Genomic DNA, 9,988 nt, shown 5'->3' with positions numbered 1-9,988 from the left:
GTTAGAGTCCTGCACTGAGAATTACTTGTCATAGCAAGTGACCCAGAGTCACTGTGAAGTGCAGCCTCCTTCTGAGTCCCTGAACACGTTCCTCTCAGTTCCTGTTTGAAGAGCTGTATCTTAATCTCTTGTATCCTTCTGCTTGGGATCCCCCTTTCTGTGAATTTATGGCAAGTCCCAGTAAAATGTTAACTCCTATAGTGTGGGTGACCCTGGACATTCTTTGACTTGTGACAGCTGCCCTTTTGTAATGTAATGAAATCTCTTTTGAGAAATGCTCCCTCCGATCAGCCTGCCTCCTTTCTGTGCAGGTGTAGGGAGGAGCTCACAGTTCACTGAGGATGCTGTGGCGTATTTTCCACTCCAATTGCACTTACACCTGGTTTGAGGCCTAATTATGCCATTTAATCTGGCCCATCTGTCTGGCTGTGCAGCCGTAGGGAGAGTTGTGGCTGTGCTCATTTAAAGGAAATTTAGCAGAACTCTCACAGAGAGTACCAAGGAGCTCCTTGTTTAGGCTAGAGAAATTCTATGGCTTCTGTTTTCTTCTTTTTTTGTTGGCAGTGGCAGGCCTGGCAGTACAGTGTGGTGAGTGTGGTGATACATGGTGCTCTAGCACCTGTCAGTTTGTGCTGGGGAAGAAGATGCTCTTCTTCAGCCACAGCACTGACTCTTACAGTGGTGGTTCTCCTTTCCAATCTTCCACTCAGAAACACAAATCCATTCTGCATACCAGACAAGTTATTAGCACCTCGGTATAAGGACTACATGTAATGTCTGGTCTCTTCATAAACTCTCAGAATCTGGGAAAATGTCCAGGCAGCTTTGGAGACCTTAGTGCCACCCTCTAAAGCAGGGGATCAGCAAGTTTTTTTTTTTTTTTTTTTCTGTAGAGGGTTTAGATAGTAAATATTTTAGACTTAGCTGGGCATATGCTTTCTGTCAAAAATGCCCAACTCAAGCTCAAAAGCAGCCATCAACAATGTGTGAATAAATGAGCATGGCTGTGTTCCCATTAAATTTTACTTTTGGACTCTGAAATCCAGATTTTTTTTTTTTTTTTTGTAGAGACAGTCTCACTGTACCGCCCTCTGGTAGAGTGCCGTGGCGTCACACGGCTCACAGCAACCTCCAACTCCTGGGCTTACGCGATTCTCCTGCCTCAGCCTCCCGAGCAGCCGGGACTACAGGCGCCCGCCACAACGCCCGGCTATTTTCTCGTTGCAGTTCGGCCGGGGCTGGGTTTGAACCCGCCACCCTCGGCATATGGGGCTGGCACCCCACTCACTGAGCCACAGGCGCCGCCTGAAATCCAGATTTTATATAATTTTCATGCATTGCAAAATGTTCTTCTCCCCCCACCCCAATCATTTAAAAATAAAAACAAATTCTAATGTCATGGATCATACAAAGCCAGGTAGCAGGCTGGATTTGACGATGGACTTCAGTTTGTTGAATCTTGCTCTAAATCACCTCTGTCTAATAGAATCGTCTATGATGTTGGAAATTCTATAACATTGACCACTTGGAATGTGACTAACACCACACAGGAATTGCGTTTTAAATTTTAATTAATTGAATTTTAAATTTAATTTTGATTAGTCATTTGTGACTAACGGCTGCTGTGTTAGAGAGACCCTATAGCTCTGCTGTTTATCTGACCAAGATTCCAAATTCAAAGTTTTTGTGTCTTTTTGATGAGAATTTCAAATTCTTGGAAGAAACAGTGTGGCTGTCTAGTTAGGGCAAAATCACATAATAGACACTAGGCTCCCAGAAGCCCCATTATTGGCTGGAGTCAAGTGGGAATTTTCTGCAGAGGAAAATCTACATGGACAACCCCACAGGAGACTGCTACAAATTTCCTCATGACTTTAAATTTTATTTATTTATTTATTAAATCATAGCTGTGTACATTAATGCAATCATGAGGCACCATACACTGGTTTTATATACCATTTGACATATTTTCATCACACTGGTTAACATAGCCTTCCGGGCATTTTCTTAGTTATTGTGTTGAGACATTTATATTCTACATTTAGTAAGTTTCACATGTACCCTTGTAAGTTGCACCATAGGTGTGGTCCCACCAATCACCCTCCCTCCGCCCATACTCCTCCCTCCCCTCTCTTCCCTCTCCCCCTTCCCCATATTCTTAGGTTATAATTGGTTATATTCTTAGGTTAGCTTTCATATGAAAGCCATAAATTAGTTTCATAGTAGGGCTGAGTACATTGGATACTTTTTCTTCCATTCTTGAGATACTTTACTAAGAAGAATATGTTCCAGCTCCATCCATGTAAACATGAAAGAGGTAAAGTCTCCATCTTTCTTTAAGGCTGCAAAATATTCCATGGTGTACATATACCACAATTTATTAATCAATTTGTGGATCAATGGGCACTTGGGCTTTTTCCATGACTTAGCAATTGTGAATTGGACTGCAACAAACATTCTGGTACAAGTATCTTTGTTATGATGTGATTTTTGGTCTTCTGGGTATATACCTAGCGGAGGAATTGTAGGATTGAATGGCAGGTCTATTTTTAGATCTCTAAGTGTTCTCCAGACATCTTTCCAAAAGGAATGTATTAGTGTGCATTCCCACCAGCAGTGCAGAAGTGTTCCCTTTAGTCCACATCCATGCCAACATCTCTGGTCTTGGGATTTTGTGATATGGGTTAATCTTACTGGAGTTAGATGACACCTCAAAGTAGTTTTGGTTTGCATTTCTCTGATGATTAAGGATGATGAGCAGTTTTTCATATGTCTGTAGGCCATGTGCCTGTCTTCTTCAGAGAAGTTTCTCTTCAAGTCCCTTGCCCAGCCTGAGATGGGATCATTTGTTCTTTTTTCGCTAATACATTTGAGTTCTCTGTGGATTCTGGTTATTAAACCTTTGTCAGAGACATAACCTGCAAATAGCTTTTCCTATTCTGAGTGCTGTCTGCTTGCTTTACTTACTGTGCTCTTGGCTGTGCAGAAGCTTTTTAGTTTGATCAGGTCCCAGTAGTGTATTTTCGATGCTGCTTCAATTGCCCAGGGGGTTCTCCTCATAAAATATTTGCCCAGGCCAATTTCTTCAAGAGTTTTCCCTGCACTTCTAATATTTTTATAGTTTCATGTCTTAAGTTTAAATATTTAATCCAGTGAGAGTCTATCTTAGTTGATGGTGAAAGGTGTGGGTCCAGTGTCAGTCTTCTACAGGTCGCCAGTCAGTTCACCCACCACCATTTGTTAAATAGGGAATCTTTTCCGCACTGAATGTTTTTCATTGGCTTGTCAAAGATCAAATAATGGTAAGTAGCTGGGCTCATCTCTTGGTTCTCTATTCTGTTCCATACATCTATCTCTCTATTTTTGTGCCAGTACCATGGGGTTTTGATCACTATTGATTTATGGTGTAGTCTGAGGTCTGGTAGCATGATTCCTCCTGCTTTGTTATTATTTCTGAGTAATGTCTTGGCTATTCAAGGTTTTTTCTGATTCCATATAAAATAAAGTATTATTTTTTCAATATCTTTAAAGCATGACAGTGGAACTTTAATAGGGATTGCATTAAAATTGTATATTGCTTTGGGTAGTATGGACATTTTAACAATGTTGATACTTCCCAGCCATGAGCATGGTATGTTTTTCCATTTGTTAAAACTTTCAGCTATTCTTTTCTTAGAGTTTCATAGTTCTCTTTATAGAGATCTTTCATGTCTTTTGTTAGATAAACTCCCAAATATTTCATCTTCTTCAGCACTACTGTGAATGGAATAGAGTTCATGACTGTTTTTTCAGCTTGACTATTGTTGGTATATATAAAGGCTACCGATTTATGGATGTTGATTTTGTAACCTGAGACGCTGCTGTATACTTGGATCACTTCTAAGAGTTTTGTAGTAGAATCTTTGGTGTTTTCCAGATATACAATCATATCTTCTGCGAAGAGCAAAAGTTTGATCTGTTCTGACCCTGTATGGATACACTTGATCGCCTTTTCTTCCCTAATTGCGATGGCTAAAACTTCCATTACAATGTTAAAGAGCAGTGGAAACAATGGGTAACCTTTCCTGGTTCCTGATCTGAGTGGAAATGATTTCAATTTAAGTCCATTCAGTAGGATATTGGCTGTGGGTTTGCTGTAGATGGCCTCTGTCAGTTTAAGAAATGTCCCTTCTATACTCATTTTCTTAAGTGTTCTGATCATGAAGGGATGCTGGATATGATCCAAAGCTTTTTCTGCATCAATTGAGAGAATCATATGGTTTTTGCTTTTTAATTTGTTTATGTGTTGAACTATATTTATAGATTTATGTATATTGAACCAACCTTGAGACCCTAGGATAAAACCGACTTGGTAATGATGTATAATTTGTTTGATGTGTTGCTGGATTCTGTTTGTTAGGATCTTATTGAATATTTTGCATCAATATTCATTAGTGATATTGTTCTATAATTTTCTTTTCTTGTTGGGTCTTTTACTGGTTTGGGGATCATGGTGATTTTGCATCATACAATGTGTTGGGTAGTATTCCTTCTTTATCTGTATTTTGGAACAGGTTGAATAATATAGGTACTAGTTCCTCTTTAAAGGTTTGGTAGAATTCTGACGTGAAGGCATCCGGTCCTGGGCTTTTCTTTTTAGGGAGGTTTTGTATGGTTGATGCTATTTCAGAACTTGATATGGGCCTGTTCAACATTTCCACTTGGTTCTGGCTAAGTCTTGGAAGGTGATGTGCCTGCAAGTATTGGTCAGTTTCTTTCACATTTTCATATTTCTGAGAATAAAGTTTCTTGTAATATTCATTAAGGATTTTTTTGAATTTCTGAGGAGTCTGTTGTTATTTCATCTTTATCATTTCTGACTGATGAAATTAGAGATTTTACTCTTTTTTTTTTTCCTGGTTAGGTTAGCCAAAGGTTTATCTATGCTATTGACCTTTTCAAAAAAATCAACTTTTAGATTTATTGATCTGTTGTATAATCCTTTTGTTTTCAATTTCATTTAATTCTGCTCTAATTTTGGTTATTTCTTTTCTTCTACTGGGTTTGGGGTTGGAATTCTTTCTTTTCCAGTTGCTTGAGATGTCCCATTAAGTTGTTAACATCCTCTCTTTCCGTTCTCTTAAGAGAGGTTTGCAGTGCTATAAATTTCCCTCTTAGGACTGCCTTTGCAGTATCCCAGAGGTTCTGATAATTCATGTCTTCATTGTCATTTTGTTCCAAAAATTCGGTAATTTCCTTCTTAATCTCTCTTTTTTTTTTTTTTTTTGTAGAGACAGAGTCTCACTTTATGGCCCTTGGTAGAGTGCCATGGCCTCACACAGCTCACAGCAACCTCCAACTCCTGGGCTTACGCGATTCTCTTGCCTCAGCCTCCCGAGTATCTGGGACTACAGGCGCCTGCCACAACACCTGGCTGTTCCTTCTTAATCTCATCTATGACCCAGTTATCATTCAGCATACAGTTATTTAACTTCCATGTTTTTGTATGAATATGCAGATTCCTGTTGTTTCTGACTTCAACTTTTATTCCATGGTGGTCCAAGAAGATGCAAGGAATAACTTTTATTCCTTAATATTATTGAGGTTAGACTTGTGACCTAAGATGTGATCGATTTTGGAGTATGTTCCATGGGCTGATGAGAAGAATGTATATTCAGTTTTGTTGGGATGAAATGTTCTGTACATGTCTGTTAAATCTAAGTGTTGGATGGTTAGGTTTCAAACTAAAATTTCTTTGCTCAGCTTCATATTGGAGAATCTATCCAACACTGCCAAAGGAGTGTTAAAATCTCCATCATAAATGAAACTCACTTTAGCTGGATACAGGATCATGGGTTGAAAGTTATTTTGTTTTAGGAGATTAAAAGCTGATGACCACCATCTTCTGGGTTGAAAGTTTTCAGCAGAGAGATTTGCATTCGTTCTAATATTCTTCCGTTTGTAGGTTATGGTTTTCTTACGTCTGGCTGCTTTCAGAATTTTCTCCTTCATATTAACTTTATTGAAGTTAATTATGATATGCCTGGGGGATGTCTTATTCAGGTTGAGCTGTGCTGGGGTTCTGAAACAGTCTGCTGTATGAATTTCAGAATATCTTGGCATGTCTGGAAAATTCTCTTTCATAATTTTATGGGGAAGAGACTCTGTGCCTTGCAAAGCCACATCATCGCTTTCAGGCATTCCTGTGAGGCAGATATTAGCTTTCTTTGAATTATCCCAGAGCTCCCTCAGAGAATGATCCGTTTTTGCTCTCTATTTCTCTTCCTCTCTGAGAGTTTGGGAACATTCAAAAGCTTTGTCTTCAATGTCAGAAATTTTTTCTTCTGTTTGTTCCACTCTGTTACTGAAGCATTCTACTGTATTTTTCAGATCTTTCAGGGCCATAAATTCATGCCTCAATGTGTCAAAATCTTTAGTGATCTTGTCTTTAAATTCATTGAATTCTTGAGACAACTTTTGAATTGCTCGTAGAATTTCTAATTCCAACTTTTCCTCTATTCTATTAATCTTGTTTGCAATCCAAATTCTGGATTTGATTTCTGACATCTTGGCCATGTGTTTATCAATGGGATCTTCAGTTATGTCTGCCATATCTTACCTTGGGGGGGTTGATCTACTATGGTTATTCATATTACTGGAGTTTTCCAGCAGATTCTGCCCCATGATTATTTACACCCTTTGACTAGATGAGCAGATAAAGAGAAGTTGGGTTGGGGACTCTAGGAGTAGTGATTATCCAGCCCTTTGCCCAAAAGCTGGGACTGGTGTCTGTACTTTGGAGCTTTGCCAAGGACCCATACATTGCTACGGCCTGAGAAACTGGGGACCCGCTCCTGATGTTTCCCTCTCAGCTGACCATCCTCTCCTTACTTCTGTGCCACAGAATCAGCACTGACCAGCAGCAGTCCATGCCCTTTCCACAACTCTTGAGACAATACCCAAGATCCGGACTCCTGGGGGACAGGCCTTCAGACCTCAGAGTGAAAGTGGAGGCAAATGCTGGGAGTTCAGAGTTGCAGGTAGAGAATATATACAGTTTTATACAGTTTTATGCCTGGCAGGAGAGCACCATGGCACCCTAGTAGGGGAAGTAGGTTCAGTTTTTAGAGGGTCTCTCCCATGGGATATAATGGGAGGACTTTTGAACTCTGCTTGCTTGTTTGTATGGAGTACTCCGAGCTGTTCTCATGGGGGAGGGGACTCCTGTCCACTTGGTGATGGATTTCGTATCTTTCGTTTATATCCTTGGGGTTTCAGCTCACCTCAGCAGGGTTGATGTGTGTTATTCAACCTTCTCTCTCAGCACAGCTCTAATCTACCAGGTTACTTGCTATGTTTCTGTCCTTTAACTCTCCTTCTGGATGGGAGCCTCTGTGGAAAGCTGGCTTCAGTCAGCCATCTTGTTTACACCCCTGACTTTGAATTTTAAAAAGAGGTCCCTCATGGAAAAGAGGGAAATGACTCCAAAATGACTCACCATGAGTAACATTAGAATAGTGAGAGGTTTTGCAGCTACACCTCATTTTAGCACCCTCTAATTCATGCTATATTGTTGACTTGAATAACCCTGGGCCTGTCAGAGAATGTGATTGTCCCTTTAAAATGCTTCACAGTAGTCAATCAATAAGCTTTGTTGAGCGTCTGCTGTGTCCTAGTCAGTGCTGGGCTTCTTCACAAATTGTTTCAGATTTATCCTACATCTCATGAAAATTCTTACACAGAATGCTGTTTTGTAAAGAATTAAAATGAAATTAAGTGCCCTACTCATGACAATGATATCTGTTGTTATTCTGTTCCAGAAGGTACCTAAGACCATATTATGACAAAACAAAGACGTAACCTTATATTAGTGTTCAGAACCTTGGCCTAACACATGAATAGTATGTTTGCCAGAATAACCTGCTAGTCCTTTTTAAGGCCTATTGGGAAGCTTATACCAATCAGCAATTTCTCTGGAAGCTTTCTTATTTGTGTGATGGGCATGTGGGAGTGGAGATACTAATTCAGAAAGAGAAATCAGGCAAGATCCCACTGAGAACGTGACCTTTCATCTGAGATTCAAATGGCAGAAAGGTGCAAGTGTGGAAGATTTTGGAGAAGACATTTCTAGGAACAGTCACTGTAAGGGCCTGAGAGTAGGAATCAGATCCTTTGTTAGAAGAAGGGAAGGTGGTCAGAGGGGTTTGTGGTGTAATAAAGGAGCAGAGCACTGAGAGGTAAATTTTGGAGATGGCCAATGGCCAGGTCATGAAATAGGGAATGTTAAACACTCACTGAAGACCCAGGCAAGTGTAATATTAACATAGTAAACACAAGTTACATGACTAAATTTGAAGAATCAGGATAGTTTCTTTATACCTGAGTTGAAAGTGATGGACCAGCCAACAGACATCCATTCAATTGAAACACAAAACAGGTTTATAGAATTATGTCCCTGGCTTCCAGGAAGGTTTCACAAACCAAACAATTGGGGGTAAAAAGCCTTGTGTAGAAGCTCAGCAGGGGCATATGTCTGTCTACAATCTGCTGACCATGGGTGAGTTTGATTTCATTTGGTCTTCTGCAGGAATTAAAAAAAAAAAATACTAAAAATGCTGATAAATTAGAAGGCTCATAGACCAACAAAAACTAACATATTAAATCATGAAAGATGAAGAGCTAAGATATCTGAAATAAAACCAATTTTCTCTGAACAGAAATCAATGAAGATTCGGAAGAACTTGGTATCACAAAAAAAAAAAGCTCAAAATCTGGGGGAGAGATCTTAATTCAGTTGCGTTTGAACATTGGCACAAAGTTGCTGTGATATCACCACCAAATGTAATTTACACAATGGAGTGGTAAAGACTATTAATGTGTTCACTTTACACATGCTTTGCAGGAACATAACAAGTAAAATTACTTAGAGGGCAAACACTTTTAGTTCATTATGGGCATAAAAGTTATTATAAGTAACCCTTAGAAAGCATAGACTTAAAAATTTATTTTATGATGATGATTATTTTATATTTCTACCAATAGCAATGGCTTAACAGTATATAATATAGATAAGTGTTCTAGTACCTAAAGTTTATCAAGCTTTTAAGACTTTCTCATAGTTACTCAAGGCAAGTAATACCAGCAAGTGTATATTTGCCAAGGACTTTGATTGAATCTGGTCTTAAGTTGTTCATGAGGTCTTCAGTAAGCTAGTTTCTATATCTGACTCATTACAACCTTTCAGGTTTAATTTTCACCATAGTAGCACCTTCTTGATGACACAAAGTAGAATATAAAAGTGGTGGGGAGCGGAGCATGATGGCGGACAGGACAGACGTGTAGCCCACCTCTCCCAAGCCACCAGGTGAGAGGAAAGGCGGTCTGGACCTTCCCTGTGTGTGGATTTTTGGAGTGGACAGACAGCTGGAGACGCCCAGTGAACTGGCGGTTTGCTATATATGAGAGGTAATTTAAAATCACAGACTCTGTTGTAGAGATTCTTCCCTGCTCGGCCATGCCGGCCAGCAGGCCCCTCCCCTACGGAGGTCAGCAGCTTGTAAATGCTGACAAAATCCAATTGACAAGTAATTAATCCTGAACTGAGGGAGGCATTCAAAAGGAGAGCCACTCAAAACCACAGGGAGCTGGGCAAACTGTTGGACAATTGAAGGGAAGGGATCCTGCCCGGGAAACAGACATTTTGAACTACCCAAAAGGGCGGGCACCTTCCCCCCAGGTGTTGGAGGGGGCTGGCGGTTCAGGCTGCGCAGCGAACTGGCGAATGCCCATCCAAAACTCTGAACCATAAAACTCAGAATAAATCCCCTGAGCGCTCCAACCACGGCTTGAAGCCTAGGACCCGGCTTTGGCTTCTGGAGCCGTGAAGCTACTGAAGCCGCAGACCAGCTTTGGCTGCTGAAGCCCCGGGAACCAGCTACCAGAGATACCGCGCGAACTCAACACCACTCCCCTTATGGCCGATTGCAGTCTCCAGTTTGCGGGGGAACCT

Source organism: Nycticebus coucang, chromosome 11, assembly GCF_027406575.1.
Source record: "Nycticebus coucang isolate mNycCou1 chromosome 11, mNycCou1.pri, whole genome shotgun sequence".
NCBI lineage: Eukaryota > Metazoa > Chordata > Mammalia > Primates > Lorisidae > Nycticebus > Nycticebus coucang.
Note: the sequence above shows the minus strand (reverse complement) of the source record.